Source organism: Cervus elaphus, chromosome 7, assembly GCF_910594005.1.
Source record: "Cervus elaphus chromosome 7, mCerEla1.1, whole genome shotgun sequence".
NCBI classification, from domain to species: Eukaryota; Metazoa; Chordata; class Mammalia; order Artiodactyla; family Cervidae; genus Cervus; species Cervus elaphus.
This window is the reverse complement of record NC_057821.1, coordinates 22,809,397-22,815,687: the sequence shown is the minus strand read 5'-3', so window position 1 is coordinate 22,815,687 and position 6,291 is coordinate 22,809,397.

Genomic DNA, 6,291 nt, shown 5'->3' with positions numbered 1-6,291 from the left:
TCTTTCAAATGAAAATTCATTCAGAATTTACTCGGCTCCACTGGCTGCAATTGCAAGCACCATGGGCGTCTCAGCACACAATGCCTGAGCCTTAGGATAATAAATAGTACGAATGTCTCAGCGGTATAGAGACAGAACTTCAGTTTGAATGTGGTCACTTGGGAGGATACTGTTTACCATGTTTAAGTCTGACAAAGTCAAGATCAAACCTAGAGATGTTAGGGCATTCTTTATTTGAAGATGTTGGTTTAAGTAATACAGTGGGTAGTTGGTAGTTGAAAGTGACTGGAAGAAATTGTTTCAGAGGACAATTACTGGATAAGTAAGAGCATTTTTGACCCTGTAAGAGCATTTTTGATCCTGGTATACTGATAACTTTTTAAGAATGGTGTTACCCAGGGCAACCTATACCCATGCATGGTCCTAAGGGGCCTGTATAAATCTAATCTTTCCTGTACATTATTTAAGGAAAATGGATTTTAAAAAATGAACAGAAGTTGTTATTTATAGAACAGAAACTATTTTAGGTATAAGGTATAGTATCAGAGAAAACCTTAAAAAGTCAGGGGCCAAGTTATTTATGGACTCGGAGGGACATATACATTTCTTCCCAGGTTTAGAGTACATGTTCCAGAAAAGAAACTTCTATTATTTTTACAAAATTCTTTGCTCTTTATTTAACATCTGAACTAACTAGAATAGTAGCTTTTTGCCATATAAGAAATAGCTAAAAAGGAAAAATATATCTTTTCCAGGAAAACTGCATTGGATGAAGATAATTAAACTTGAAACAGATTCATCAAGTTAACCTAAACTTTTTTTTTTACTTTATTTCTGTACAGTCATTAGCAAGTAGAACATCAAAGACAAATTTTAATGCAGGTTATCTGAAGCAGAAGCTAAGTGATGAAATCAGAAAGAAGAATGGGTAGAACAAGACAAAAAAAAAATCAAAATGAAACATTGATCATAAAATCCCACAAAATGGGAGAATTTGGGTAAATATACATATTTATATATATATATATTTGGGTGTAAAGAAAATTTTTTTCAAATACATTTAATTCTACAGTGGAATGATAGGTTACCAAATATCCATTACCAAATGAAAATTTTTAAAATTAATTTAATTGGAGGATAATTACAATATTGTAATGGTTTTTGCCATACATTGACATGAATCAGTCATGGGTACACATGTGTCCCCCCATCCTGAAACACCGACCTGCCTCTCTCCCCTAACCTAAACTTTTGACTCTTGAAATTAAAAGGAAAAAAGGAAAAAAAGGGAAAAAAAAGGTTTCTAATGTAAGATAAATTTAAGATTTTCTTCTAGAAATCCAACTGAACAAATTCATAATACATATTATCAAATATTTGTACATTTTTCTCTTAGGATTCACTCATTAGCTTCAGAACTACCTTCTATTTGTAGCTTATCAGCAAATTCCTAAGAAGTCAAAATTATAATTTTTTTTCACATTCTAGCTCAATCACTTACTATTCGAGTGATCTCAGTTACTTAGGTTCCTTTGCCTCAGATTATGCAGGATGTGAATAACACTGATTACTATGGGGTTTGATCCCCATAATTAGGATTAAATATTGGTATAAATACATGTATACATGTAATGGGCTTACAACAGTGCCTGGCATGTAGCACAGATCAATAAATATCAGCCACTTTATCACTGTTATTTTTGTTATATAGCTTTCGTTCCATTTGAAACTCTACCTTAATTTTAAGGAACTCTTTAGGAGTGGACATGATTAAAACTGATTTTAAGGCACATTTGTTTCTATTAGTTAAGAAAAAGTTCATTAAAAAAAAAAGTATGACAGTTTTATTGTTTTTTTTTTTTTTTGGCCTTGCCACACAGCTTGTGGTAGTTTAAACCCCTGAGACCTGGGATGGAATTCGGGCCCTTGACTGTGAAAGCACCAAGTCTTAACCACTGGACTACCAAGGAATTCCCACTTTGTTGTATTTGGAAAATGTCCCTCCTTTATGTTCCTCTTTGTCCAATTTTAACAAATATGACCAGTGTTTGGATATGGCTTCTACAAGCAGCAACCACTTTAATGAAAGTGGTTGTGTGGCGGTGAATGGCAAGAAATACATTCAAGGACAGCAGCTCTTTTTGATGTTTTCATTAAGTTTTATTGGGGTATAGGTGCTTTGCAATGTTGTGTTAGTTTTTCCGGTATGATAAACTGAATCAGTCAGCTATATATATACATATATCCCCTCTCTTTTGCATTTCCTTCCCATTTCAGTCACCACAGAGCACACCACAAAGTTCACTGCATCACTATTTACAATAGCCAGAGCATGGAAGCAACCTAAATATCCATCAACAGAAGAATGGATAAAGATGTCATACATATATACAGTGGACTATCACTCAGCCACGAAAAGGAACGAAATTGGGTCATTTGTAAAGATGTGGATGGACCCAGAGACTGTCCTACAGAGTGAAGTTAGAAAGAAAGGGCAGCAACTCTTAACAAGAAAACTAGTTAGGACAGAAAAATACATCAGTCACTTTAAAAAGAATAAAGTGCACATGGGAAACATGAATTTCTGTTTTTGCTTTCCTTCTTTCTTCATTAAAGCTGAATATTTCTTGACAGTGAATGAAATCTGAGAGGATGTAGGAGGCTTCTGTTTGGGAACTATGCCAATCTAAACGACTCAAATATTAATTCTGACAGGTGCACCTGCATTTATTTTCAGTAAACAATGCCAAGATATTCTATCCAACCAAATTAAAGAGAGTAAATCCTTTAATTTTAGGTCACTGAGCAGGTGTCTCATATTTAGGCAAAACCTGTTTGTTAAACATGCCCAACTGAAAGTTGTGACAATGGGAGAATTAATACAAAATAATGACTTTAAAAGACTGACAGTAAGCTGTGTTTCTGTTAACGTATCTGTACAGGTTGCACTCCCCCCGCCCCCTGCCTGATGACACCATTTGCCCTCCTTCCTTCAGCAGCATTACTGGGTACCCATTTTCCTGTATGTTCAGCAACTTTCCCTTTCAGTCTTTTTCAGTCTTTTCCAATTCAATAGTTGAAAAAGTTTTGTCTTCACTTGCATTTACATGACTTTTAAGGTTGAAAATCTTTCAAGTATTGATACTTATTGACTACTTATTTCCTTTGAGAATTGCCCATTTTCCTATTGGTATTTAATCTGTTACTGGATTTTAGAGCTTTATGAATAAAAATATTATTTGTTTTATATATGTTGCAGATATTTTTCAGTCTGTACTGTGCCTTTGGCTCATTTTTTAAAAAAAATTTTATCTTAAAAAGTTCAAAGTCTTATGTAGTGATCTACTGATTCTTTTTTCTTTATGGTTTTATCTTTGTTTATATGCATAATACAGGCATACCTCATAGATTCTGCAGGCTCAGTTCCAGATCACCACAATAAAGCAAATCTCACCACAAAGCAAGTCACACCAATTTTTTTACTTTACGGCAAATATAAGTTCCATTTACATTATACTGTAAGTCTATTAACTGTAAAAAACAATGTAGACACCTTAATTAAAAAATAATGGTGTTCAGAAAATGGCATCAATATTGCTTGATCCAGGATGACCACAAACATTTGTAAAAAATGCAGTATCTGCGAAATGCAATAAAGTACTACAAGAGGAGTAGATCTGTAGGGGTTTAGACACACTAACATCAATAACTCACTCATAAATCCTTTTTAGTTTCTATTTTTTCATTTATTTATTTTGAATCTATTCTGTCATAAAGTGGGAGTATTTACCACCACCACCCCTCCACACCCTGGGCTTTCCAGATGGTGCTGGTGGTGAAGAATCCCTGCCTGTCCGCCCCCCCACCCCAGTCAATGCAGATGTAAAGAAACATGGGTTTGATCCCTGGGTCGGGAAGATCCCCTGAAGTAGGGTATGGCAACCATGCCAGTATTCTTGCCTGAAGAATCCTTCGACAGAGGAGTCTGATGGGCTAGAGTCCATATCTTGCACAATCAGACACAACGGAAGTGACTTAGTATGTATGCACCCATGCTCCAGCCCTCTCCCCAGTGGAGTTAGCTAGTTTCTTCAAGATCATTTACTGAATAATATATTTTCTCTACATTTTATTTGATATGCTAGCTTTATCATAGGCTGCATTTTTATAACATATATCCTTTGTTCCAAAATATCTTTTAGAATTTGAAGTTTCTGCCATCGGTACTTATCACTGAAGAGAACATGTATCATAGTTGGCATGGCCTTTGTATGTGGGAATTTAGACAGATAAGAATATTTCAAGAGGATAACCATCTGCATTACTGGGACCTTGTATAGTTGGAATTTCAATTTTATTTGGGTCTGTTATTAACTCTTAAATTCTTCACAAAGAGTACACCAAAATTCAGCATTTGAAGAAAATATTGTATATTTTGCCTACTGCCAGAAGATACTGTATATATCTCAAAATTAGGCCATGTACTTTTTTAAGCTAGGCATGCATGCATGCTAAGTCACTTCAGTCGTGTCTGACTCTGTGTGACCCTATGGACAGCAGCCCACCAGGCTCCTCTGTCCACAGGATTCTCTAGGCAAGAATACTGGAGTGAGTTGCCATTTCCTTCTCCATTTCTAAGCTATAAGAGGGTAGTATGACCAGTTTATGTGTGATAAAGAACTGTCACTTAGCAACAGTGGTGAACTGAAATTCCTGCTGACTTTCAATCACCTGTTGAACAGATGTTCTGACAGAACAGTAGACTTAGTAACTCCTTTATCCTACCAAAAACGATGATAAACATCACGACTAATGACAAAAATCAGTGCGTTGGGGCTCTCCTAGCATTCAAGGAACACAAGACTATAAACTTCCAAGTGACGGTTTTTTAAGTTTTAAGACATTTTGTAAAAGCTTTTTCTTTTAGTTGCTTTTCCTAGCACACAGTAGACAGTTCAAAGCATATACAATCATGTTCTCTTTAAATGCTGTACTACAGGTTTCCTTTCTCAAAGAACTTCCTTCCCTTAAACTCTATGAATGTCCTTCTTGACCATTATTTCCTAACAGGATGTTGCTTCTGACCCTTTTGCTGAACTGCCCAACCCCAATGACCACAGTGAGCACTAAACCCGACTTGTTTAACCCAAGCTGTGCTCCTGGTGGTCTCAGCCTGGAGGACATCACCAGAATTATTGCACCTTCTAAATGAACTGACTAAACATCCTAGGTTAGACAGAAAAGTAATTAAATTAGTTATTTTACAAATACTTAAAAGCAACCCAGACAGATACCCTGTGATTGGTTAAAAATGATTTTTAATATATTTAAGTGATAATATCTTCACATGTATATGCTTATTATCATAATGAGGAAAGGTTTAGAAAGAAGGGATTTTTTTTTTTTTTTTGGCTTGGTATTGGGGTCCAGTCCCAGCAGGATCCAGGAGAACCCTCAGGATGAACGGTGTCGGCGAATGAGAGAGAGAGAGACAAAGCTCGGGGCTGAGTCTGAAGTTTATTTTTGCACTGCCCCTTTATACCCTTAAGAACATCTTTTGGGGGAAGTGCATATTGCTTACACACAGGTCATCTCAAAACATTATAGCAACTTGACCTTCAACAGAAACGGGATGTCACCCACATACTTTTCATTCACAAGAGTCTTTCTTATCATTTGGCCTTCAGGCCTGCTAACATTTTATGGCTTGCACCTGGTGTGACTTAAGCAACTTCAGTAGCCGACCCTGTTTTTCTTGTGATTAATCTATTTTCTTTCTAATAGGCGTCATCTCTATGGGAACTAGATAGGATTACATTTTTACAGAATAGAAATGCGAAGGACTGCAGAAACAACAGATATGGCACAAAACAGGCTCTTAGTCTAAAAGTTAACCACCTGCAAGAAGTCGCCAGCTAATCTCTATCTAAACTATTTTCTATCAGGCACATTTGTGGCTATCATATTTGTGGAGCTTTTCTCACCCCACAAAGGGGCCTATGCTTAATAGTTTCTTTTGTTAATGTACTGTGCTTAGGATGTTTAGGACAATCATGCGCATTTTTGCAATGAGAGCACACATTTATCAAACAAGCCAGAATGCCAGCAAAAGGGTTTGAATTGAAGCATTTCCTTCATCCCTGGCCCCTTCATAGGGTACCAGCGTCCAGGAGATTTATTAATTAGGGTTTTAAGTTGGTCTTTATTCAGTGAAAGAGGAGCAGGAGAGCTCTTGGCAGGCAACACAAGAATCCGCAGCAGGGCAAACAAGAACAGCAGATAAGGGGGGAG